Raw genomic sequence first — 26906 nt, forward strand, 5'->3', positions numbered from 1 at the left:
ATCCACAATTTCTTATCAGTAATCCTTGGGCTCAGATGTGACTTGAATTAAGAATTTTTCAGATTTTAGAAAGTTAATATGTCCCTATTACACAAATTACCAAATATCCTGGAAGGCCCTGGAGTGGCCTTCTGTTTTGGTTTGCTAAAAGCTCCAAAAGCAATATATCAGAAATGGGTTGCTTTTTACAGTGGGAATTTATTAGGTTAAAAGTTTACATTTCTGAAGCCGTGGAAGTGTCCAAATTAAGTTATCATCACAAGATCCTTTCTCCTGGGGCTGCAACTGTGGGCAATCAGACATATGGCAGCATCTTCTCTCTCTCCCCTCTTCTCTGGTCCTCATTGCTTTCAGCTTCTGGCTAATGTGACTTCTTGTTAACTTCTGTATTCCACTGATTTGAGCTTCTGGCTCCTGGGGCCTTCTTTCTCAGCTTCTGGGTTCCTCTCTGTCTCTGTAGTCTTTTTCTGTGTCTGGGTTTTTTATTCCTCTATTTATAAAGGGCTACATAAGAGGGTTAAGGCCCACCCTGGGGCATACGGTTTAATCAAAGGCCTTTAACTGAGGTAATTTAATCAAAAGATCCCATCTACAATAGGTTTACACACAGAAATGGATTAGCTTTAAGAACAAGATTTTCTGGGGTCCATAAAATCTTCGAACTGCTACATGCTCCATGAATATTTCTGCAGCTAAACATGTAAGTGTTTACTTAAATAAATGAAATAAAAGTTCTCTTATTAGTTCAGGTCAAGTTTTGCTGCCAAATGATTTAGGTCAGGCCAGGTTTTACTGCCAAAATAAGTTATTTTTAAAGGCCTGGACTTGGAGTTGTCCTGGGGTATGCTGCAGGGACAGTTATCGGACATTGTATGTCCTCCCATGGCCCACTGGATGGAATGTGGGAGAGTGTGGGCTATGATGTGGACCATTGACCATGAGGTGCAGCAGTGCTCTGAGATGTATTCACCAAATCCAATGAATGTCTCATGATGATGGAGAAGATTGTTGCTATGGGGGGAGGAGTGAAGGGTATATGGGGACCTTATATTTTTTGAATGTAATATTAAAAAAATAAATAAAGACAAAAAAAAATAAAGGCCTGTTTTATCGCTTTTGTTTTAAGAGTTCTTAGATAGTTGCAGGCAGGGCTGGTCAACCTGTACCATTTCCTGAAATGTGGAAGGTGTCTGTGAAAAATGAAAACTCTTTTGTTTTGTTTTGTTTGTTTGTTTTTTAGTTTTATTTTTGTTCATTTTTATATTTTAAAAACATACTTTGATTACATAAATGCTACATAAAAAATGTAGGGGATTCCTATATGCCCTACTCCCCACCCCTCCCCACTTTCCCATACTAAAAACATCCTTCATTAGTGTGGTACATCTGTTAAAACTGATCAAAACATATTGGGGCATTGCCACTAAGTGTGGACTGTAGATTACATTATAGTTTAGACTCTTTCCCACATATTTTTGAAAGTTATGACAAGATGTATAATGGCCTGTATCCATCACTGCAACACCATTCAGGACAATTCCAGTGTCCCTAAAATGCCACCCTATTACACCTATTCTTTAAAAAAGATATTTAGGTTACATGAAAGGGAATTCCCATAAGCCCCACTCCACACATCTCCCACATTTTCCCTCATTAACAACATCCTTCATTAGTGTGGTACATTCATTGCAATTGATGAACATATTTGGAGCATTGACACTAAGCATGGATTAAAGTTTACATTGTAGTTTACACTTTCTGTTGGTTATGGCAAGATATGTAATGACCTGTACTGTCATTGCAATGTCATTCAGGACAATTCCCAAGTCCTGAAAATGTCCCTGTATTATACCTGTTTTTGCCTCTCCCTGCCCTCAGAATCTCCAGAGGCCACTGTTTTCACATCAATGATATAATTTCCTCCATTGCTAGAATCACAGTAAGTCTATAGTAGAATACCAGTAAGTCTACTTTAGTCCATAGTTCATTCTCCAATCCTGAGGATTCTGGGATAGTGATGTTGACTCCACCTCTAATTGAGAGATAGCTGCAATCCTTTAGGCCAATGGATAATACTCTTGCTTGCAGTTGTAGACTCTTTCGGTTCCTTGGTATGGTAGTTGTCCATCATCATCTCCTTGTTAGTTGTCCTGGGTGAGAACAGTAAATTGGAGAGTAGGTGTTGCAACCCAATTGAGATTTGGGGCCTAGCTGGCACATGGACAGCCCAAACATTTAAGTCTCTTGGATGTACACCTATGAACTTTAGTATCAATTATAGATTCAAATAGAAGAACAGAAGAGCCATGCGTAGGGAAACCACAACAGAGTTCACCTCTGTCACCTGGGAAGCATAAATTCCAAAGTAAGGCCCACTGATAAGGTACCAAACTCCTGAGCTATCTCTCCTGACTATAGTGTCCGGATGTCTCTGGAGTCTCAGGAGTCCTGCTGTCTGGGGTAATATCTACTTTGGCAGTCAGTGAGACCCTGCTGAGATATGCATAAGCATAACCTCTGGAATGCTTTCCCAAATCACTTTGAAGTCTCTTAGTTATAGAAACTCATTTGTCTTTACTTTTTCCCCCTTTTGGTAAAGGTCTGTAGCAATTTAATATTATTGATGAATTCCAAAAAGAAATATTGGATTATGTTTGTAATCTGATCTGTAGCTGGGCATGATTGAGTTATGATTAGGGTGTTGAGTCCCCACCAAGGGGTGGGGACTCACAGATAAAAGGTATGGCAAAGAACAGAGTGGCGGGTTTCTGATGTTGGAGTTTTAATGTTGGAGTTTGATGCTGAAGACTTAAGCTGGAGCCCTGGGAAATCAGCACACAGAGGAAAGAGAAGCAAGCCCCAGGAAGAAAGGAACCTTGAATCTGGAGAAAATCAAGCCCCAGGAATGTAGGAACTCAGGAAGCCTAAACCGTTGCAGATGTTGGCAGCCATCTTGCTCCAAAGAGACTTTGGTGAGGGAAGTAACTTACGCTTTATGGCCTGGTATCTGTAAGCTCCTACCCCAAACAAATACCCTTTATAAAAACCAACCAATTTCTGGTATTTTGCATCAGCATCCCTTTGGCTGACTAATACAAGGTCTTTTACCAGTTGCATTGCTAGTTGGTGCTTGGAAGTGGTCCTTTGGTGCCAGGGAGTCTCATCCCTGGTGGTCATGCCCCACTCTGGGGGGAAAGTAATATATTTATATGCTGAGTTCAGCTCAGAGATTGGTCACATTTGAACAACAAGGAGATGCCCAGAAGGCAACTCTTAGGTATCCTATAATACCAGGCCATGTTTCCATTTCAAGAGTAAAGATTCATAAGCATAGTCATTAACATTAAGCGTCCATCAATGGACAATCCTCCTTCACTAGTCATTGCCCCTGCACTCAAGGATTCTTGGTGTTCCATTAGAAAATGTGACAGAGCTTCTGAGGATGGGAATTCGACATTCCTTCAGTTATTGTGTGAATCTCCACCCACTGTGACAATGCCGATGAACATTTGAACACATTAAATACCTTATATATATGCCCAGGTGAGCTTCCTCCCATGTATCCACCATTACTGACACCCCATACAAATGAACCTCCCCTGGCACAGTTGTAACCCTTCTGTGATCCAAAAAAATGAAGCCAGTGGAATAGCCATCACAACCAATAATAAAATGAAATAGTAATGATAGTTTTAGAAATAAGAAATAAAATACAATTTTTTAAAAATTTGGGATAATAGAAAATAATGTTAAATTTTTTAATTAAAAATTTTTTTTGACATTTTGCCTTTCATTACTATAAGATCTGTTGTCCAATATGTACAGTGACATTTTCTTGCATTTATTTCCCCAGTGTCTTGCTTTTTCATTTTGTCTTCAGAGAAGTTTTAGGTTACAGAAAAGTTACATGCTGACTTCCAAATACCCAACCTCCTCCTCAGTTTCCCCCTTTACATATTAATAACATTTTATATGTGGATGGTACGTTAGTTACAACTTATGTATAAATATTCAAACATAGATACTAACCATGGTCAACGGTTTAGATTATGGTTTACATTTTGGACCATACACTTTTATAAATTTTGATGTAATTTAACATGGCCTGTATCCATCACCCCCAAAAGCCCCTTGTTCCATCTATTCTAGTCTTCCTTTCCCCTCCCCTTAGGACCCTTGGCAACCACCAGGCTTCACTCCTTGAAGGATAAGATTCATATTACTTGCAACAACACTGAGGGCTTGACACACTGGTCTGTCCTCCCCTTTTACGCACTGCCCATGTTCTTGAGAGACTCTAGCCCCTCTATTTGAGAACATAGCAGGCCTCCCCAGGGTGGGAGTCCATCATCTTGTTGCTAATTATGTGGTTCTCCACCCAATGATATAACACATTATGGCAAGATAAACACTTGCACACTCCCTAGAAGCCTGCCCCAGGTGCGCCTGTCTTGAATGGCCCCTAAATCCATCCCCAAAACAGCAACCCTCACTTGCCATATTGCCAACCGAGTATTCCCAACATTGTATTGAAAGCTCTTTTGAACTCATAAATTTTGCAATGCCTATTTAACATTTAAGTGGTTTTGACAAATAAATAAAAAGCTGGACAGATGAGAGATCAGTGCTTAGAGATATAAACTTGGGGGTCATCAATATAGGAATGTATTTAGAATCATGGGGCAAGGTGAGGCCACCTATGGAGTGAAAGTAGATAAAAATGAGAAGAAAATAAAAGACAGAATTCTCAGATACTCCCACATTTAGAGGTCAGGAGGAAGAGAAGAAAAGGGACGGGGATACAACCAGTCAGCTGTGGCATCCTAGATATCAAAGGAAGATTGTTTTTCAAGGAAGGGGGAGTGTCAATTGTGTCAAATGTTATGGAGAAATCATGTAACATGGATTGACCAAATGGACAAAAAGCTTGTGAAAAGATGCTCAACAAAACTAGTTATTAGGGAAATGCAGATTAAAACTACAACAAGATATCACTTCATGCTGTACAGGATGACCATTACTAAAAAAAATAGAAAACTGCAAGTGTTGGAGAGGAGATGGAGAAATAGGAACATTCCTTTACTGTTGGTGGGAGTGTAAAATGGTATAGCCTCCATGCTAGACAGTTTGGCAGTTCCTCAGGAAGATAAATATAGAACTTCCCAATGATCTTGCAATATCACTACTTGGAATATATTCAGAAGAACTGAAAGCAAGGACATGAACAGATATTTGCACACTGATGTTCAAACTGGCAATATTTACAATTGCTCAAAGATGTAAACAACCATCAACTGATGAAAGGCTAAACAAAATGTGGTATATATGTACATGGAATACTATTCTGCTGTAGGAAGAATCAACTGGAGAAGCACATGACAACATGGATGAACCTTGAGAACATTATGTTGAATGAAATAAGCCAGGCACAAAAGGACAAATATTGTATGGTCTCACTGATATGAACTTAATGTGATGAATAAATTTATGGAGTTGGACTACAGAGTATAGAATACTAGGAGACAGAACATGGGTTGACAAGGGGGAGCTGATGCTGAATATATGTAGAATGTTTAATAAGGTCAATTGTAAATATGTGATAATGGATAGAGTGGATTGTAGCACATTATAATGACTGTAGCAACCACTGCTGCTATATAAATGTGATTGTGGCTGAAAGGGGTAGCCTAGGGAGCTTAATTTTAATTGAAAGACAGCCAGAGGATAATCTAGGGCCTATGTAACAGTGATTTTGGTGATAGATGAGGATTGTGGTTAATAATATAAACACAAGAATGTTCATATACTACAAGGTGTTAAGAATATGGTGATGCATGGGAAAATACAATGAAAGGAACTTAAAGACAGTAATATTAACATTAATATTGTAATATTTTTGTCAAAAAGGCCAAGAGGGTACTATGTAAATGCTAAAGGTAAAAAAATAATAGAGGATTTAGTTTTATGAGATATGAATATGATTAAACATTTTTTCTTCATTTCTTCATTAGCAAGTAGATTTTGGTCATGCCACTTATCCAATTTGTGCTCATTCATGTACCTTTCTGAATAGTGGTTAAACAATTGAGCTTGTTTTTAGGAGTAAATGAGATAAACGTGCCTAGGCAGAGTTTTCAGAATGATGCTTCCATAAATTGTTAAGCTGCCTTTTGGCCTGTTACTTTAATTTTTGAAGTTTAAATGAAGTTTACATTAAAAATTTTTTTTTTTAAATCCTGGTCTTGTGGGTGTGAATGTATTGTAAATAGGATCTTTTGAAGATGTCATTTTTTGTTAAGTTTTGGCCTGAACTGAATCAGGTTGGATCTTAATCCTACTACTGGTAGCCTTATAAAGAGAAAGCCACAGGAGGGGCCAGAAGCAGGAAGCCAGCAGTCAACTGAACTTGAAGAGAAAGAAGAGGACCTCACCATGTGATTGGAAAGCCAAGGAACCAAGATTGCCAGCCAACCAGAACGCTACCAACCCTAGGAGGAAGCACACCAGGGAATGCTGACGGGAAAAGTTCAGTGGGGAGTGAATCATCAATGATGAGAGAGAAAAAGGGAGAAAGAGAAGAGAACTTCACGGCCTATGTCCAGGTGAGAAGTGAGGGGACACATTAGATTTAGGGAAGGGGCGACTCATCCATGGAAGCAGAGGAACGGCAGAATGTGTGGGAATATTTGCAAGGAGGTTGGTGCAAAACTTAGTGATGGTTCCCTCTAATTACTTTTGTTTTCTCAGTAAAATGAATTAAGAGTTTATTAGAGAAGGCGTGAAACAGTCATCTCAGAGAATAGAAAAGTGATAAAGAAATGTAGCAGATTGGTGGACAATGCTGAGTATCCACCTGAGGTCACATATTTAATGTGAGATCAGTCTGCACCACTGTGTGTTTTCATCTTGTTGCATTCTGTTCATCTACTTCTGTGCAGTCTCAGAGCAGATGTAGAACTACGTTTACAGGATTGGAATTTTGCTACATTACTACTTAAGTGCAATAGACAAAGAGGGGTGATGGGTTCAAACCCATTCACCTCTTTAAAGGAGTTGAACCTTGATAAGTCATGAGATCTAAGCTGGGTAAGGAGAGAAATGAGAATGTGGTGGGTGGGGGAATTGGTTCCTAGCTGCTAAAACAAAGACCATACAATGGGCTGGATTAATGGCAGAAATTTATTGGCTCATGGTTTCAAGGCTAAATGTCTAGTTTTCTCCCAGGGATTCACCTAGAATGTTAGGGTTGACCAGTAATATTTGGGGTTCCTTGTCTTTTCCCATAGAAACACACATGGCTGCATCTTTTCCTTTCTCTTCTAGGTTCTGTTGACTTCCAGCTTCTGGCTGTTCCTCGTGCTTTCTCTCTTTGTGGTATTCTCTATAAGGATTCCAGTAATAATATTAAGATCCCAAATCAGTTGGGCCACCCCTTACCTGAAGTAATATCCTCAAAATGGTCTGTTTACAATGGGTACCCCACCCACAGGAATGGATTAAGATTAAGATCATGTTTTTTTCTGGGGTACATAACTCCAAGCCACCACAGGGGAAATGATGGATAGTGGAAACAAGTAGGGTCAATGGTTTGGAGAAGGGAAGGGCATAAATAATTGAATACAGGATTATACAAGAAATACAATTCATGAAATGAATATTAGGTAGGCAATTTTATTTTTCTCCTCTTTGTAGATGACTGCTGTGAGTTTCTTTACTTTTTGTAACTAGGCTTTTCCTTCCAAACAGAAGAGGCTGTTAGAAGTGTGGCCATTCCTGCAAAGAAAACAAAGCTGGCAGATCTAATTTTAGGATGCTTTTCCTTGACAACAGTCTTTTGAATATTTCCTACAGAACAATAAAAAATGGCTCTAGAAATTAATGAGACTGTGTTTGGTCAAGAAAATTGAATTCCCTTTCACACATGAACTTTTTCACAGTGTCATTGGAGCACCTAACAGGCTGTCCCTTCATTCTGCATTAGTGACTGAAGTTTTACTGCTTATAGCGTTGATGGTGGTGGATGGTAAACTTTAATGCATGGATCAGACATAGCATGCCAAGTATACAATAAAGAACAGCTGTGAAATCTCATTTTAACCACAGGATTATGTTGTTTTAATATATAAGGGTTGTGGTTCCTCTTTTGACGTTAATATTAGCTTTAGTTTGATGTAAATAATTCAGAATTTAGGTCCCCTCTTGAGAGGCAAATTGTTTTTGTAAGACTGCACATACAAACCAAGCAATTAATTGTCCCTTTCCCTCATGATTTGGTTACCAAGATTGAAATTTGCCAGGTTGAAATTTTATGACAAAACACACACACAAACTTATGTATACACAGATATACACACATTAGCGATAATAGTATGGTATAGTATTATATTTTGGTATCCTTCTATTTGCTGTTCAGTAACTATAATATTGTGCTGATCTAACATAAAGAGAAGTGAAAGTCATTGTTTCTTTTCATTTTTATCACACATTTTATATTGAGTTTGGTGTGTCGTGGCATTAAAGAATCCTAAGACCTCAATGTAAAAGTGACTTGTGGATAGATTTTACATCTTTTGCTTTTCAGGAAATTGAATCTTTACTTTTTGTGCAATAAACTAATATGGAGATAATAACATGTGAATTTTGTGAATATTTAAAAATTGCTCTTGTAAAAGTTTTGCTGAATGTCTTGCTTGTGTTTGAAGGGTTGCTCTTATCTGAAGTTTAGCACAAGGTTGCTTACCTCAAAATCATATTTGCAATAGGCCTTAATTGGATCCTTGGTGGAATGTCCCATAGGTAATACAGAGCATTTTATGACTGGAAAACTGAATTTTTTTTCTCAGCTACCACAAGCTTCTTGCCTTCCTTTGAGAATTAGCCTGAATAAGATCTAGAACTTCGTGATACTTGCTATCAAAGTTGTTCTTGAACGCCCAAGACTGTCAGTCATACTATAAATTTGATTCCTTGATATATTTTATAACATTTTTACTTTCAAAAATTAATTCTTATTTGTAGCAAAGTATTGAAATAGTACAATAAGGCATAATAAAAACAGAAGTCTCCAGCCCCATTCCTAGATGCTAACTAGGTCTGCTTCCTGAGGCACCTACTTTCACTTTTAACTTTCTTCCTGTACTTATGTCCATATTTTTAAGTAATACTTTTATGTAGTTCTTTCCTGATTTATCAGTTTTAAACATTTGTTACTAACTTCATGTAGTAGTGGATAGAAATTTAGTCCTTAGGCCATGATCTAACTACTGCTGTCCTGACATACCTCCCCTTGTTCTCCTAGTGTTGGCCTATTACCAGTTGAGTTTTATGACTGAACTGCTTTCATTTCTGAGCCAAGTAGTGAAATGTGAATGTATTTCCTGTAGAGGACATACAACTTCTTGTTTTCCTGGAATTAATAAATATTTCATTTTGAGTGTTAGTTTTTTGGCCTAGTTTACTGTATCCCTAACACTAATTCTTTCCAAATTCACCAAGAGTATTATAAAACACTCTTCAATATTTCCCACATTTTCAAGAACATCATGTGCTTTTCCTGTTAAATTTTTTTTCTTGGAGACATTGCTCTTGGAGCTCAATCTGGGGCTTCTAAGCCTGTGGTTAATTAATTAGTTAATTTTTTTTTTCCTTCTACTTGAATAGCCTTTATCTCTACTGGATTGCTGTTTTCTGGGTGTTCATTTCAGTCTGTCTTTCATATTAAATGCTCTCCTCAAAGATCTGGTGATCCTTGCCTATCCACTCACATGTAAGAGTGAGACACTAAAAAGCTGACTGCTGCTTAGTGTGACCGAATGGTGTTTGCTGACTTGCAGGCTTCACAATAGGGTGATAGGTGCTCAACTGTTTTATTGTGTGACCACAATATGCCAATATCTGTAGGTCTTTTCTCTGAAGCTATTTATTTTCTATAAAGAAAGATTACCTAATATCCTACTTGGGATGTTTAAGCCTCGTTGCTCCCATTCTAGAACTAAGTGAGAAAAAAGGTTGGGATTGTACTATTCCTTATGTAATTTTTACTTAGTTTTCTTTTAAGTATAGAAGTTTACTTCTCTTATCTCTTTGGTTGTTGAATTGCACCAGAAAACAACTTCTGTTCTTGCAAAGTGATTTGGGAACAGTGGTTGCCAGTTATGAGATGGAAAATGGGGGTCTACCTTCTTTTCTTTCTGCTTTCTTCCCTTCTACCTCATTTTTAGTCTGACTTCTGCGAAACCTGTTGCCTCCAATTTTTGCATCTTTTCATTATCCTTTAGGATGAAACCTTTGCCTCTGTTATCCTTCACTACAATTTCCATTCCTCCACCTACTCTCCAAACTTCCAAAAAAGAACTGATTATCTTGTGTCTTGTTTCCTTCTTTGCTATTCACTTTGTCCTTCTGGAGGATTTATAATAAATGACTCCACTGTCATTTTAGTGGAGTTTTAAGAGGTAGCAAAAATAAATGCATGTGTTCAATTAGCCATGGCTAAGAAAAAGGTACACCCAAGGGATTTTTTTTATTTAATAAATTTTATTGAACTTTATCATTCATACATGAACATATGTAATCAATAAATGTATTGTTAAAGTTGTAAACTTAAAAAGCAAGCGTGCCTATCATTGTACAAGGCTCCCATACATCACCTCACTACCAATATCTTGCATTGTTGTGAAACTTTTGTTAAAAACTATTAAAAAGCATCATTAAAATATTGCTACTACTTATAGCCAATATCTTATATTTGTATCCAAGGTTTTTAACAATTTAAAATTAACTTGAATTTTCTTCTTCCTCTTTAATCCTTTTGAAACCACTTTCAAGTAAGACTGTGTGCTAACTCCATTTATCACATAAGGGAACCACAGAGGTGATCTTCTTAAACTAATTGTATCATGCAGGGTTTAGTGCAGTAAACAGAAGCACTTTGCTATTTTAAACAGAAAGGAATGAAATACAATAATTAGATGTTTATGAAATCATATGAATATTCGTAGGAACAGGAAGATAGTGAATCCCACAGGACTAACAAGTTGAAAGCAAATCACGGTAGCTGTGAGTTACTCAGGAAGCTGCTTCTGGGCTGCCATCACTAGTGCTGCCATCCCATTGCCTCTAGATGCCCACGAAGCTGGTAACTGGATATAGGAACATGGAATCCAGCTAATACAACTGCCTCATTGCCTTGTTTGTCAGCCAAAAACAGTAGCAGAAGATGGCTTCTCCTCACGTTGCCTTCCAAATATTTTGTGACTGCTTTTAATTGGCAGTATCTAAGTCACATCTAAAATCTTAGCTAAAATAGTCTAGAAATGTGGAGTTTAGCTCTCAAATATCTCCAAATAGGATGAGTTAATTTAAAGGATCTATCACAGTAGTACAGCTGGTTTGTGACAGTGCTATAATTGGATTTCAGTTTTCATGACTTCCATTATTTTTCTTTATACTGTTTCCTTCCATGTTAAAGAAAATAATAGAAAATAAAAAGTAATACAAAATATAAAAATAACATTAAATGTCACTGTGACAACTTGGGGCTTTTTGTGGATCCCAGAAAAGATCATGTTGTTGAAGTTGGTTCATTCCTGTGTATGTGGGACCCTGTGTTTGGATTACTTTAGTGAACCGTGACCCAAAGTGGGTCTTGGCCCTTCTGCTGGAATCCTTTATTAATAGAGGAATAAAAGTCTCACAGGGACACAAGAAAATCCACAAGGAAAACAGGAAAGATGAGCAGAGTCATCATTATGTCCTGCCATGTGCCTAATCATCCACAGCAGAGCTCAGAGAGAAAGCATCTTTAGATGATGCTACCATGTGCCTGATTCACTAACAGCTACAACTTGGTGAGACAGTATCTCTTGATGATGCCTTGATTTGGACACTTTCAAAGCCTCAGAACTGTACGTTTTTAACCTAAAAAATTCCCATTATAAAAACCAAGCCATATCTGTTAGCTTTGGAAAACAAAAGTAGTCAACCAAACAGAATGATCATCAAAAAATACAACAGTGTGGGGAGCAGATGTGGCTCGAGGGATTGGGCACCTGCTTCCCACATGGGAAATCCTGGGCTCAGTCCTCAGTGCCTTCTTAAAAAATAAAAAATGAAAAACAACAAGCAAACAAATGAAAAAGCCAACTTAGGGGAGCTGATGTGGCTCAGTGGTAGAGCACTGACTTCCCACATAAGAGGTCCTGGGTTCAGTCCCTAGACCTGGAACCTCAAAAGCAAAACAAACAAACAAAAAAACACAACAGTGTAATTAACATCTTCTTCATTTAAGGCCTTTATCCCAAGCAGTCTTTGACAATTTCTAAATGCAGGATAATATTTTGATTCTCATTGAACAATCAGGATGTAGGGATCTATATTAAATTACATGCCTAACATTTTCCTCGGCTATTTGAGGGATACAGAAATAAAAGATATAGTCTTTCCTCTAACTGGATAAAGTTAATTATTGTTAGTGGTGTCTAAAAATATGGAAGATATGTACATATTCAGTTCTGAATTATGGATGAGGAGAAGACTCATACCTGTTGTATGTCAGGAACTTTTTGTTGATTATCCCATTAAATCTTTCTAAAGGCAGCATTGTCATCCCCATTTTAGAGAGGAATAAATTGAGAAGGTTAGATAGCTCCCCCAAATTATGCAGACAATGGTCTATGGAGAGAGTCTAAAAATTGTGCTTTTTACACCAGGCTGCCTCTTAGGGAGATTTGAGGTAAGCCTTAATGAAGGTTAGGATTTAGAAAGGGAGAAGGAGCCATTGTTGAGGAAGATGGGTTGTGTGGGGATCATACAGCTCAGCAATGACCTGTTGCCTCTTGGGGCAGCAGTGCCTTAGCTCAGTTTCTTTTTGCTGTGTTGGAATAGCAGTGTAGTGTGGTCAGTTCTGATTTTTAGAGAAAAGTCAAAATCTATATTTTTATGTATTCCTTTGATTTTTAAATGTTAGCAAATAAATCACACATTTTAAAGTCACTGATTTGGTCAAGACTATGAAGACTAAGCAAAACCTATGAAACACAATGTTAAAATGGGATTCTTTCCATTTTAATTTTGGCGGAGGTGCCAAAGACCAAGATCGATGCAAAAGATGCCAATCACAGCCAGATTCTACAGCTACAAGCTGAATCACACATAGAGGAAAATTAAGAGAGTGCACAATGGATGGATTTTCTGATGTTAATGACAGTCACCCTCCAAGCTATAATGAATGGGACATTGAAAAGGAGGATATCAAGACTTATTTGGAAAGAGTTGTTCAAATAAGTTCCATGTGCTGATACTCTCACCACTACCAAGGAAGAGTCTAAAGGCATGAGACTGTGGCCAGAACTGTCTTTTTCTTTCAATAAGAAGAAGGAGGATGCAATGGGGCTGCCCCTAACATCAGGGGAAAAAGAGGTATGTTCTTCTGCAGGCCAAGTGGACCTTTGGGAAGATGTTAGTCTGGTCAATTTAATGGAGACACTGCCTAAAATGATTGCCCGAAGCACAGAGTAACCTCAGCAGGGAGAACTAACGCAGAGTGGACCATTTAAGCTAGGCTAAAGAGAGGGAGCCCTTATGGTCCAATAGAGAAGCATTGCCTGCCTGAGGAACTGCAGGCACAAGATCACAAGGGAACATCTCCAAAAATCCTGTGGGGACGAGAGACCCCACTAAAGGCAAGTCAGCATACAGAAGGAGCCAATGTGGGAGAACAGTGTTTTCTGCCATATGAAACTGTGCCATTTCTCCTACTCAGCTTTCCCCATTGGGACTGGGAAGTTGGAGAGTTGAGGAAAAAAGAAACAGCAAGCCTGAAGCAGGTTAGTACAGGCTGAAAAATGCTTTACTTTGAAAGAAGTTGGGGTTCTGATTATTTCCTGGGATATTGGACATTTTCACTTTGGAAATGAGGCTCTTCTTATAACTAAAAGGGACCAGAATATCTGTGGGAGCTGGATTTTATCCAGTGATAGAAACAAACAATCCCAGAGGGTGGGTGTGAAGGGACAATGGGGAAGAGAATAAGACTACCTTCTAACCTCCAGTATGCTCCTTAAACATTTATACATGTCCATAAAACCCAAACTGTGGGTTCCCCATTTCCCATTTGCAATTCTTGGGATAGGGGAAAGTGGTTCTGAGGGGAAGGGTTGAGTACTGATTGGGAAAAGAATAATCAATAATCAATAATATTAAGTAAGAAAAGATAGTGCTTTCCATACAATTGTCTGCATTATGTTTTATCTTTTTCTCTATATAATCCAAATGACCTTTGCAACTACTACACACTTAGAAAATTAACAAAATTGGAAGTTCTAATACTTTTAGATGTGTAGGTAGGAGAAGTTTACCTTAGGTTAGGAGGTAACCCAGAGAAGACCATTCAACTTTCTTCAAATGATACTACCTGACTCAGTTGAAGACTCATTTAATTTTGTATGCTTCTCTAGAACCCTCTGCCATTGATTTTTTTAAAAAAATATACATTTTCCAAGTACTTAATAAGACCACCAAGTTAAGGAGCATTATCATTCTCTGGTTACATAACTGCTGAAGTGCCATCATCTGAATTTGATAAAATACTGGTATAAAATGCCTTGCAAAAGATAGTGCAGAAAGTCTCCTTGCTGATTAGAAGATTGTGTCAATTAAGGGAGGATTTTTTAAATGTATATTATATATCAAGAAATGTATTGACTAATTGTTAAGGTTTTTGTTCCATTTGACTTCCTGGAGGTGTTTTGTTGTTTGGGGCTCTTATAGCAGCTGTAATGATTAGGATGAGTTTAGCAGATAGATATTTTACATAATAAAGAAAGTGTGGTTAAGCAGCGTGCTTGACCTCAGCCCATTTGTCACCATTAGTAATTGTTCGTTTAATTCCCACACAATTAAATATGTGAATAATGAAGGCAGAACAACAATTTTTTGGCATGTGGGATATCTCTTGTTACAGAACCTCTTTGAGAATCAGACTTTATTTTAAACATGTTTCATTGAATCAAAATTAATTCTTAGAGTTTCAAAACATAACAATAAACAACAGTTTTTAGATTACCAAAACACGTGATACAAAATTTGATTCTTCCCCTAGGAAAGCTAATTTGCAAGGTGAATATTGAGCTCGTGATCCATCATTGGTTTTAAGATCATATAGGCAAAGGTTCTCACTTATATGATGATTCTATAAACCTAAAACATTTCTGCCAGTAGGTCAGACAGTTAAACTCAGAATTCAAGGACGTTTGATATGTATCTTGCTGCTACTATAAATTAATGTGAAGTTTAGGTTTGAAAGCCAAGAAGTATAAAGATCTTCATATATCCGTTCTTCATCCATCTATCCATTCTACTCCCTTACTTTCACTCACCCATTCCATAAAATCTACTGAGCTTCTACTATGTGTAGAACTTGATGCTTGCTTTTCTGATGCAGAAAAAGAGAAACAGTTATAAGTCTTAGGAGTTTGGGCACTTAAAAACAAATAAGAATGCATTCCCCCCTGCGTGGGACACGACACCCGGGGATGAGCCTCCCTGGCACCGAGGGATCACTACCACATACCAGCTGAAGAAGCAACTAGAAAATGACCTTGAATCAAAGATTCAATGCGGAACAGCAGAATATACCTGTCTACATATAATAACATGACTTCGGGAAGCGGTTTGACCTAATGTAAGGGGGAAATGGAAAGGAGAAATGAGATTATAAGGCTGTGAGTCTCTAAAAAAGAGTCTGGAGGTTGTCAGAAGGAATACCCCTATGTACAACTGAACAGAGTCTAAGAGACAGATAAGGTAGATACAACCCCAGGTATTGGTTCTTTTGAGGGATAAAGAGACCCACGGGTTCTATGGCCATGGCAGAAGGGGTTCACTGCCATGACAGATGGCCCTTCTTTGGAGCTGGTGTTTCTGCGTGATGGAAATGGACTCAGAGGGGATCTCTTTTCACAAGACTTGCATGCTACTTTATTGGAATTGTAGTTGGTGCTGGGTTTAAGATATATGTAGGGGATTTGAATCTCTGGACTGATAATATGACACCCAGGCCCAGAGCCTCAACAGACTTCAGCTCCTACACTTTGACTTATTGGACTTACTCCACTCAGCTAACATGGAGTTGAAGAAGGTCAACCACCACAACATGGAGCCTAGAGTGTCTACAACTAGAAGCGGGAAGAGTGCATCCAGTACCCATGTGCAATCTAAGCCCTCACTTGACATAGGTGTGCAATGGACACAACCAATCCAATGTCCACAGAGAAAATGTGGAATGGGTGTGGGAACGGTAGCCATGGGGGCTGCTGGGTGTGGGGAACGGGAGGAAGAGATGAGATGTGGAGGCGTTTTCGGGACGTGGAGTTGTCCTGGATAGTGCTTCACGGACAATTATGGGACACTGTAGATCCCCCCAGGGCCCACTGGATGGAACGTGAGAGAGTCTGGGCTATGATGTGGACCATTGACTATGGGGTGCAGTGATGCTCAGAGATGAACTTACCAGGTGCAATGGATGTATCACGATGATGGGAGAGAGTGTTGCTGTGGGGGGAGTGGGGGGCGGGGGCGGTGGGGTTGAATGGGACCTCATATATTTTTTTTAATGTAATTAAAAAAAAAATAAATAAATATTAAAAACAAAACAAAACAAATAAGAGAATTAGATACTGGCAAAATAATCACATAAATAATTAGATATTTGTGTAACTACAGCAGTTGTTGAATTTGTTATGAAATAGGCAGAACCAAATAGACCTGCAGTTTTGTAGAGTCAGTACTGAAAACGATGCCAAAGGACAAAAATCCAGTTCATGTCTGAAATGATGGGGTCATGGGGTAGCCATGTTGATGTTGGTAAAGCAAAGCAGGATACTAAGAAATGAGCAAATTGGATGCCAAAAATCAGGAAGTGGAGTTGAGAATCAGATAATGGTAACAATGATGAGGATCATGAAAGCAGCATCATGGATAGTTGTTTCCAGAGAAACATGGAGTGTAATGGGTTGAGCATATGCAGATCTTGAGAAAGTACTTTAAAGTTGCCCGAATATATCAGGCAGAAGTTTATCTGAATGCATCAGATAAAATGAAATATTAAGCATGGTTGGTCTTCTATAAGTGTTGAGAGAAATGAGATACAACTTGTATAAATGGCATCTTAAAGGATATGGAGAATTTCATTGAGTATTAAGGGAAAAGATATTCTAGGAGAAGGAAACAGTGTACAAATAAGGAAATAGGGTTGCCATAGCAAATTGCCACAAACCAGGAGGGTAAAAACAACAGAAATGGATTCTCTCACATTTCAGATTGTGGACCAGAAGTCACAATCAAGGTTTCAGCAGGGTTGGTTCCATCTGAAGCATCTGGGTGAGAACTTGACCCATGTCTCTCTCCTGAGCTGCTGCTGCTGCTGCTGGCAATCCTTGGCATTTCTTGGCCTATAGCTGCATCTCTCCAATTTCTACCACTGTCATCACATGATCTTCTTCCCTGTATTTCCTCTGTGCCTCTATGTTCAAATCTCTCCCTCCTTTCTCTTGTAAAGACTCTATGCATTGGATTTAGGACCCACCCTAATCCGGTATGACCTCATCTTAATTTGTATGTGTGCAAGGAACTTATTTCCACATGAGGTCATGTTCACAGGTACTGGGATGGGAATTAGGCTTTGGGCATAGTGTTTTGGACATAACAATTCAACCCACTATACCTCATAAATAGGAATGACTTCCTGCAAAGCCTGAGTTCTTAATGCTAGTTTACCTCTTATGCTACACATGGATGAACTTGAATAGTGTATATGACTTCATGCTGTAAAAAAGTTCTGTGTTAGAAAGGCTGTATGTTAGCAATATTTATAATGAATTGGAATGGGATTAACTCCACTGTTCATAATATAGCCAAACCAAAATTGATGAAATTTCTATTTTTTCCACACTCCCTTATAATTCTTGTCCAAGGGCAAATATAAATTTTGCAAATATTTTATATACTGGGGTGGTCAAAATTTAGTATTCTGTCCCTTTTATTTACCATTCTACTAAATGTATTTTCTTTGTTATATATTCTTTATAAAACTATTTCAAAAATTTAGGCTCATAACTGGAAATTCAGAAAATAGAGATAAAAAGAAAGCCTTATTATGCAAATGATGCTACCATACAGTGATAATTAAAAGTTTGAGGCTAGAGCTTTTATGAGATTGGAGAGTAAAGAAAGAAGTTCATGAGTTTATTCCCTCCTTTTTGGGTCAAAGCTGAAATATTAAAGGAAAGAAATTCTTTCCTTCCTTTCTCTATTTCCCCCCACAAAATAGTGTATATAATAAGTAATATCCTGCAGCCTGCTTTGTTTTCACCTAACAAGCCTCCTTTTATCCACAGTGTCATTTTAATATCTGTAATGTTTTTAATTTCATGAATACAAAGGTTGTTCCCAACTTTTCTGTTAATATCAATAGCATTGTAGTGAACAGCCCAAAACATACAGTTCTTACAATACATATTCAGAAACTGAGTTGGTAAGCCAACAAGCATAGGCATTTTGAAGGCTTTTTAGATACATTTTAAAATTGTCCCTCAGAAATTTTAAATGAATTTCCCCTCATCCCAACCAACCTCAGGTAATATCATTTTATCATTTTGACAATTTAAAAAATAAGTAAAAACTAGAATTATATTGCTGGTTTCTTTGGTCATCAGTGACTTTATTTTGTAGGTTTATTGATAAGCTGTTCTTACACAATTCTTTACTTTAATGGCTATATAATAATACTTTCAATATTCTCATACTTATTTAATTTCTATCAGAAATTTTGGTTGTTTTCTATTTTTACTATTATAAATAAGAACATTAAATGTCCATGTCCTTTGTGACTCTTTCAATTATTTTGTAAACATTAGGATTATTGAGTTTAAGGATGTCTACGTCTTTGTGTCTTTTGATACCTATTGCCAGCAGATTTACAAAATGAAGGAAGCAATTTATTTTAGATCTACCAATTCTACCACTTACGTGTTTCAAACAATTTTGTTAAGAAGATAAAAAGGCAGCTTACTCAATGAGAGAAAATCTTTGGAAACCTCATATCCGACAAGGGTTTGATTTCCATGTTATATAAAAATATCACACAACTCAATGACAAAAAGACAAGCAATCCAATTTAAAAATGGGCAAAAGACTTGAATAGACATTTTTCCAAAGTGGAAATACAAATGGCCACAAGATACACCAGCATTAGGAAATGCAGATCAAAACTACAATGAGATATTTCACACCATAAACAATGGCCATTATTAAAAAAACAGAAAACTACAAATGCTGGAAAGGAAGTGGAGATATAATAGGAACATTCCTTCGCTGGTGGTGGGAATATAAAATGGTGTATCCTCTGTGGAAGACAGTTTGGCAGTTCCTCAGAAAGATAAATATAGAACTATCCTATGATCTGGCAATCCTGCTACTTGAAATATATTCAGAAGAACTCAATGCAAGAATGCAAAAAGTTATTTGCACACCATTGTTCACAGTGACATTATTCACAATTGCTCAAAGATGGAAACAACCATCAACTGATAAATGGATAAACAAAATGTGATATATACATACATGAAATACTATTCTGCTGTAAGAAGAAATGAACTGGGAAAGCACATGACAACATGGATGAACCTTGAGGACATATGTTGAGTGAAATAAGCCAGACACAAAATAAGCCAGATGAATATTGTATGGCCTTACTGATATGAACTTAATATGATAAGTAAAAGTAAGGAGTTGAACTAGAGAGTATAGGGTAGTAGGAGACAGAATATGGGCTGATAAGGGGAAGCTGCTGCTGAGTGTATGTAAAATGCTTAATAACATCAATTGTAAATACATGATAATGGATGGAGTGTATGGCAGCACATTATAATGCCTATAACAACCACTGCTGCTATATAAATGTGATTGTGACTGAAAGGGGTAGTCTAGGGAGGTTAATGTTAATTGAAAGACAGCTAGAGGATAATCTAGGGCCTATATAACAGTGATTTTGGTGATAAATGAGGATTGTGGTTAATAATATAAATACAAGTGTATTCATATATTATGAAGTTAAGAATATGTTGATACATGGGAAACTATAATGAAAGGAACTTATAGAGTATAGTTAACAGTAATATTGTAAAATTTTTGTCATAAACACCAAGAAGGTACTATATAAATGCTAAAGGTTAAAAAAAAGTTTAGTTTTATGAGATTTGAATATGATTAAGCATTTTTTCTTCATTTCTTCATTAACAATTAAACCTTGGTCATGTCATTTAACCATTCTGTGTTAATTTATCTATCTTTCTGAATACTAGAGAAAGAATTGAATTTGTTTTTAGGATTAAATGAGATAAATGTGCCTGGGCAGAATGTTTTAGAGCAACGTTTGCATAAATTGTTGAGCTGCCTTTTGTCAGTTATTTTAATTTTTGAAGTTGAAATAAAGTTTACTAAAAAATCTAATGTGTGTATATATATATATTTGCTATATTTATATTTCTAATCCTAATGTACATAAAACTTAGTGTCTGGCATATATATTTGCTTTTATTATATATTATTCATTGAGGTTATGCTTACTCTCTATCTGTTGCCTGTAATTGTGTTGTTCCTAATTTAGGGCCATTGTAGATAACACTCAGAAAAATCATTTCCATATTTTATATTTTTCCTTAGGACAGATTTCTGGCAGTAGGTGTGCTGGGTCAAATCTAAATTTGAAGTGGCCAGTTTTTCAATCACTAGCTCCTATTTTTCTAGTTTACTCCTTCTCATATCCCAACTCTAGCAGTTTTTCTAACAGAGACTGTCAATTCATTATCCCTTTATACCATCTCTCTCACTCTCCTACACTGCCCTCATTTGCTCATGTTTCCCTCAGCCAGCTTGGATGCAATGGCCAATCATTATATCATTTGCTTGCATTCTCATTGAAGTCCCTTACTTCTCTCATGTAATGTCGTACACCTCTAGAATTGTCCCTCCTTATGATTAACTTCTACTTTCTGTTCATACATGCAACTGAATGTGGCTGGAGGAAAACAAACCATATAAACTCATTTGTCTTCACCATTTCCCCCATTCAATCAAGGTCCTTTTCTAGTTGCATCACCAGCCGGTGCTTGGTAAGCAATGGCTCTTTGAAGCAGGTATCATCATTATCCTTTTACATATGAGGAAACTGAGGCAGCAAGCAAGCTCTCTTTTAGGTGCTTTCCTTACCTAAGAGGTTCTATCATTACTCACAACACAACCCTGTCTAATAGGTTCCATCATTGCTCACGCTTCACAGGTGGGGACAGTGTGGCACAGAGAGCTTGGGTGATTTGCCCGTGGTCACACAGAAAGCTGGAGGCAGATGCACCCGTGCTCCCAGACACCTTGCAGTGCCCTCAGTGAGCATTTTGGGGAGCACACCAGGGCTGTGGCGTTTTCACACAGGCTGAGTCGGCATCACCGTGTGTCTTTCGGAGAGGCTATTACCCCCGGTGGCCCTGACGGCCTTTCTCAGGCTGGCCACAACTGTCTTTTATCTTCCGTGAGCTGGCTGCCCTCTCTCCTCTAAGTGCTCACTCCTCTAAGTGCGGCCCATAACCCCACTGCATTCCCTATAATCCAGCATGATTATTCTCAGCCTTCTCTACCTCCTTAAACTTCCAAATCTCTCCTTTCTCCCTTGCTTCCTACTTCATTGAGCAAATGAATCACTAAGAAGAGCACTTCCCTCCCCACATCTATCGGCCCACATGTCCCTCCTCATACTGACTCTGCCTTCTGTAATGATGAATGAACTGTCAGTGCTCCTGTCTAAGGCCAACCCCTGTTTTGTACTAAGGCACAATTATCACTCAGGAGCATCACTTCTAGATTTGGGCTTGCTTTATTCTCATCAGATGGTATTATATTCTACCAATCTACTAATTAGTGCCAAATTTATATCCCCAGCTCCGTCTTCTCTGTACTCCAAGATCCACATTCTATTCATTTTCTCTGCTTATTGGTATAATAGGCAGCTCACATTTCACATTTATAAAGTTCTACAGAACTGCGTGCTTCTGTAGACTTCCTCATCTAAGTCAATGGCAATTCCATCTGACAATTGCTCAGGCCAGTAGCTTTAGAGTCATCCTCAGTCTCTTTCACTGATACCTACAGGATTAAGGAATCCTGTAGAATCTACCTTAAAAATATATCTAGAATTCAACTGCCTGTCACCATCTCCAATGAAACCTCCCTAGTCTAATCCACTATCATCTTTCATGTGGAGATACCACTACCAGCCCTGCCCTGGCCTCCTTGCTCTCTCCCTGTAGCTTCCTTTATTCCTCTGCTATTCTTCTCGCAGTGCTGGAGTGATCCTTTGTTAAAGGAATCCAGATCATGCCAATTCCATGTTTAAGAACTTTCCATTTTTATTTATCAAAACAAAATCAAAAGTCTATCCTTTATAATTTGTGCCTCCTCATTCTCTACCTTTTTAGCTTCGTGTTCTACAACTCTTCTTTTTTTTTTCCACCCAGCTTCAGCCACAATGGATTCTATGCTGCTACTTGTAAACTTGAGGCATGCTTAGGCCTCAGGGATTTTGCACATGCCTTTTCTCTGTGCGGTACACTATCCATATATACATGCTGCACTCCCTGACTTCCTTTAGGTCTCTACTGAAATGTCACCTTCTCAGAGAGGTTTCTCTGACCACCCTTTATAAAACAGCACCCCTCATATTACTCTGTAATCTTTTGCCCTATTTTATTTTTCTTTGTAGCATTTATCACCTTTTGACATACCATTTATTTGCTTAATTATCTATCTTCTCCCTTTAGAATGAAACTTCATAAAAGTATGCACCTTTGTATTTGTTTTGATAAAGTTCCCTCTCCAGAGCCTAAATCATATCTGGAACGTAGTTGATACCCAACATTTCTTGTTGAATGAATGAAGGAATGAATACTATTTTTATCTTCAAAGTATTAATTCATATTATCCAACTGTGTATCACATAATTTCCACAAGGGCCAGTTTCATTGTGTACACACAAGCGTTAGATAGTATTTTTTTAAAGATTTATTTTATTTATTTCTCCCTCCCCCCTCATTGTTTGCACTTGCTGTGTCTACTCATCTTTCTTGTTTCTTTAGGAGGCACCGGGAACCAAACTCGGGACCTCCAATGTGGTAGGCAGGAACCCAATTGCTTGAGCTGCACCTGCTTTCCTGGGTACTATTTTTAACTTTTCTTACTTTAGTAGTTATAATTTGCAAGTTTTGGTTACATATATTCTACTTTTCTACTTCAAATTTCGTGTATTTATAATTTTCAAAATCTGTTGGTTTTTGTAAGTATATAGTCAACATGTATTTCGACACTTTATTATTGTTTTATTTATTTTATTAAAGATTTATTTATTTATTTATTTATTTGTCTCCCCCTCCCCCCACCCTGGTTGTCTGTTCTCTGTGTCTATTCACTGTGTCTTCTTTCTTTGTCCGCTTCTGTTGTCAGCGGCACGGGAATCTGTGATTCTTTTTTTGTTTTGTTTTGTTGCGTCATCTTGTGTCAGCTCTCCATATGTGCGGCACCATTCCTGGGCAGGCTGCACTTTCTTTCGCACTGGGCGTCTCTCCTTACGGGGTGTACTCCTTGTGTGTGGGGCTCCCCTATGCGGGGGACACACCAGCTTGGCAGGCACTCCTTGCGTGCATTAGCACTGCGCATGGGCCAGCTGTACACGGGTCAAGGAGGCCCGGGGTTTGAAGTGCAGATCTCCCATTTGGTAGATGAATGCCCTAACCACTGGACCAAGTCTGCCGCCTATTATTGTTTTATTAACAGTGTGATGTTAATATGTGAATTAGGTGAGTTATCATAGAATGATACTTAAAATGGAAAAACACAAAACAATTTTTGGAATTTCTAATATGCCAAATGAAGTGAATATCTGAACCTCTATTATATTATTTCCTTTTCAGGTATTGCCTGTTAGATATCATTATCTGGTTTATTTGGTACCACATATTTGTTTTTCCCCTGAGTCAGTATGTTCAGAAGGCTACAGTTGGGAAGAATCCTCTGAAATCCTTAGTAAATTCAAATTTTGACTTAGAAAATGATGGAAACATATTCCAATGCTGTAGTCATCACAAGTGAAACAAAATGGTTCAACATTTTAATAGTGATGGATTGAAAATTGTGAATTGAACCATAGGTTTATTTCTGATTTATTAAAAGAAAACAGATAAATGCTATGGAACTAGTTTTGAGAAATTTGCAGAAAAGATATTTGTGAAACTATATGCAACTAAAATTATGTGCATTATATTCAACTTGTACTTATTTTATTCAATATTGTAAAACACTCTGATAAGATTTGCTTATGGTAAAATGATAATGACAAATAGTGGTGTATATAGATCTTGACACTTGATTAATTATTCAATATTTTTTCTGACATTAAAGTAAACAGTCTTGAATATATCATTATAAGCCTTTCTGCTACATAACATTTTTTGTTATAAACTTTCTTAGGAATAGAGAATCAAATAAAAGCTTTTAGTTAAGTGACAAATTTTAAAAGCCTCATTAAGGCCTAATTTAGATACCATAAAATACCCATTGTAAGTGTATAATTCAATGATTTTTAGTAAACTTATAGGGGTATGCAATCACCACTATGATCCAGTTTCAAAATATTTCTGTCGCCTCAAAAAGATTCCTTCTGCCAGTTTGCAGTTACTTTTAGCTTTCACACATTCCAGCCCTAGGCAAACACTGATCTGCTTTCTATCCTTATACATTTGCCTTTTATGGAAATTTTATTTAAATGGAATTATGCAATAGGTAGTCTTTAATCTTTTTTGAAGTTCATTGATGTTGTAATAGATATCAGAATTTACTTCATATTGCTGAATAAATTCAATTTTACAAATATACTGCATTTTGTTTATCCATTTACCAATCAATGTTTTGGCTATTATGAATAATGCTGCTATAAACATTCATGTACAAGACTTTGTGTAGATATATGTTTTCAATTCTCTTGGGTAGATTCCTAGTGGTGGAATTGCTAGGTCTAGTTTCACTGATTTTTATCTATTGTTTTCTGTCACATATATCATTGATTTCTGGATCTTTATTTCATTCCATTTGCTTGCTTAGAATTTAATATGCTTTCTTTTGGGAGGCTCTTAAAATGGAAATTTGAATTATTGATTTGAAAACTTTTGTAAGATAGACATTGAAAGCTATAACTTTTCCTCTAAATACTGCTTTAGGTGCATCTCATACATTTTGGTGTATTTTCACTTTTAGTGCAAGATATGTTCTAATTTCCATTGTAATTTCATCTTTGACCCATGGGTTATTTAGAGTGTGCTATTTATTTCCCATGTATTTGTGCATTTCCTAAATTTATTTTTGTTGTTGATTTCTAATTTAATATTGATATGTTTGGAGAATATGCTGTGGATGATATTAATCAGTTTTAATTTATTGAGAATATCTGTTCTGCTGTTTTTGGGTAGTGTTCTATAATGTCAGTTAGGTTTAGCCAATTGACTGTGTTGTTCAAGTCTTCCATTATCCTTATGTATTTTCTGTCTAGTTTTTCTATCATGTATTGGGAATAAAGTATCGAAATCTCCAAATATAATTATTTAATTATTTATCTTTTTAATTGTCAGTTTTTGCTTCAGGTATTTTGGGCCTCTGTTGTTAGAGATATATTTATAATTGGTATATCATTCTGGTGTAGTGACCCTCTTATTATTATGAGATGATTTTCTTTGTCCCTAGTTCTATTTCTTGTCTTAAGGTCTATTTTATCTTTTATTAATATAGTCATTCTGGCTCCCTTATGGTTACTGTTTACATGGCATAGATTTTCTCATATTGCTTTCAATGTATTTATGTCTTTATATCTAAAGTATGCCTCTTGTACAGCATGGGGATAGATTTTGCTTTTGTCCAATCTGACAAAATCTGCCATTTGATTGCAAAGTATTTAGTCCAGTCACATTCTATGGAATCACTGATATGGTTTGATTCATATCTGTCATTTCTCTGTTTTTCCCTGTCATGTACTTTCTCCTCACCCCACTCTGCTTCAAATCAAGTCAACTCCCTGCAGCGGTGAAGCTGATTTTTACAAGGTCAGCCCATGATGGTAGAATGTACATTGACCAGTTTGGGTTGTTGGATGGTGGTTGCCCAGGCCAGAATGTTTTAGACTTCTAATAACTAAAGCTTTTGGTGACTATATATTTTTCAATTTGTTCTTTGCTTTAGCTGATTTCTAGAGTCCTGAATGATTGTTGTATTTTTTGAGGAGAGTATTTTTGATCTTTTTAAAAATTATACTTTGATTAGATTCTTACCATTGAGATAAAAGTCTATGCAACTAAAAGTTTTCATCAATGTCATATCTCATTTCATCTTATATATTAATATATTGCAGTCTAAAGAGCATCTGATGGTCTAAAAGTTTTATAAAGTCTAAGATTTGTTTTTTAAATCTATACTTTTAGATTCTTTTAGTTATTAGTAGAGGGTACTTAATTTTGTTGTTATTCTTAGTTTCTCAGTTTTATCAGACTCTAAAATTTACCATGAATTTAAAGATATATAAAAGATTTTGAGAAAATGTAGTGGCTATGTATAAATTATATTTTCTTTGCTGGCTAGTGAAAGCAAGGAAAAGACAGAATATTTCTTAGAATTAGGTGATGTCATGGTAGGAAAGTATCCTACATTTCTAGTTCTATAGCTGAGGTAGAAATGCCCAATTAAGCATCTTTGTCAAGTGGTCTTCCCACCTCTGCTTGAATACTTCCATTCATGACAAGCTCACTAGCATGTTGATGTAG

General features: G+C 37.1%; 1 protein-coding gene across 6 annotated transcripts in view; it reads left to right on the top strand.

Moving 5' to 3' along the window:
- PDE1A (phosphodiesterase 1A) overlaps positions 1-26906 on the top strand; it is a 609100-nt gene that overhangs the window by 181536 nt on the left and 400658 nt on the right. The window lies entirely within an intron of this gene.

Source organism: Dasypus novemcinctus, chromosome 7, assembly GCF_030445035.2.
Source record: "Dasypus novemcinctus isolate mDasNov1 chromosome 7, mDasNov1.1.hap2, whole genome shotgun sequence".
NCBI lineage: Eukaryota > Metazoa > Chordata > Mammalia > Cingulata > Dasypodidae > Dasypus > Dasypus novemcinctus.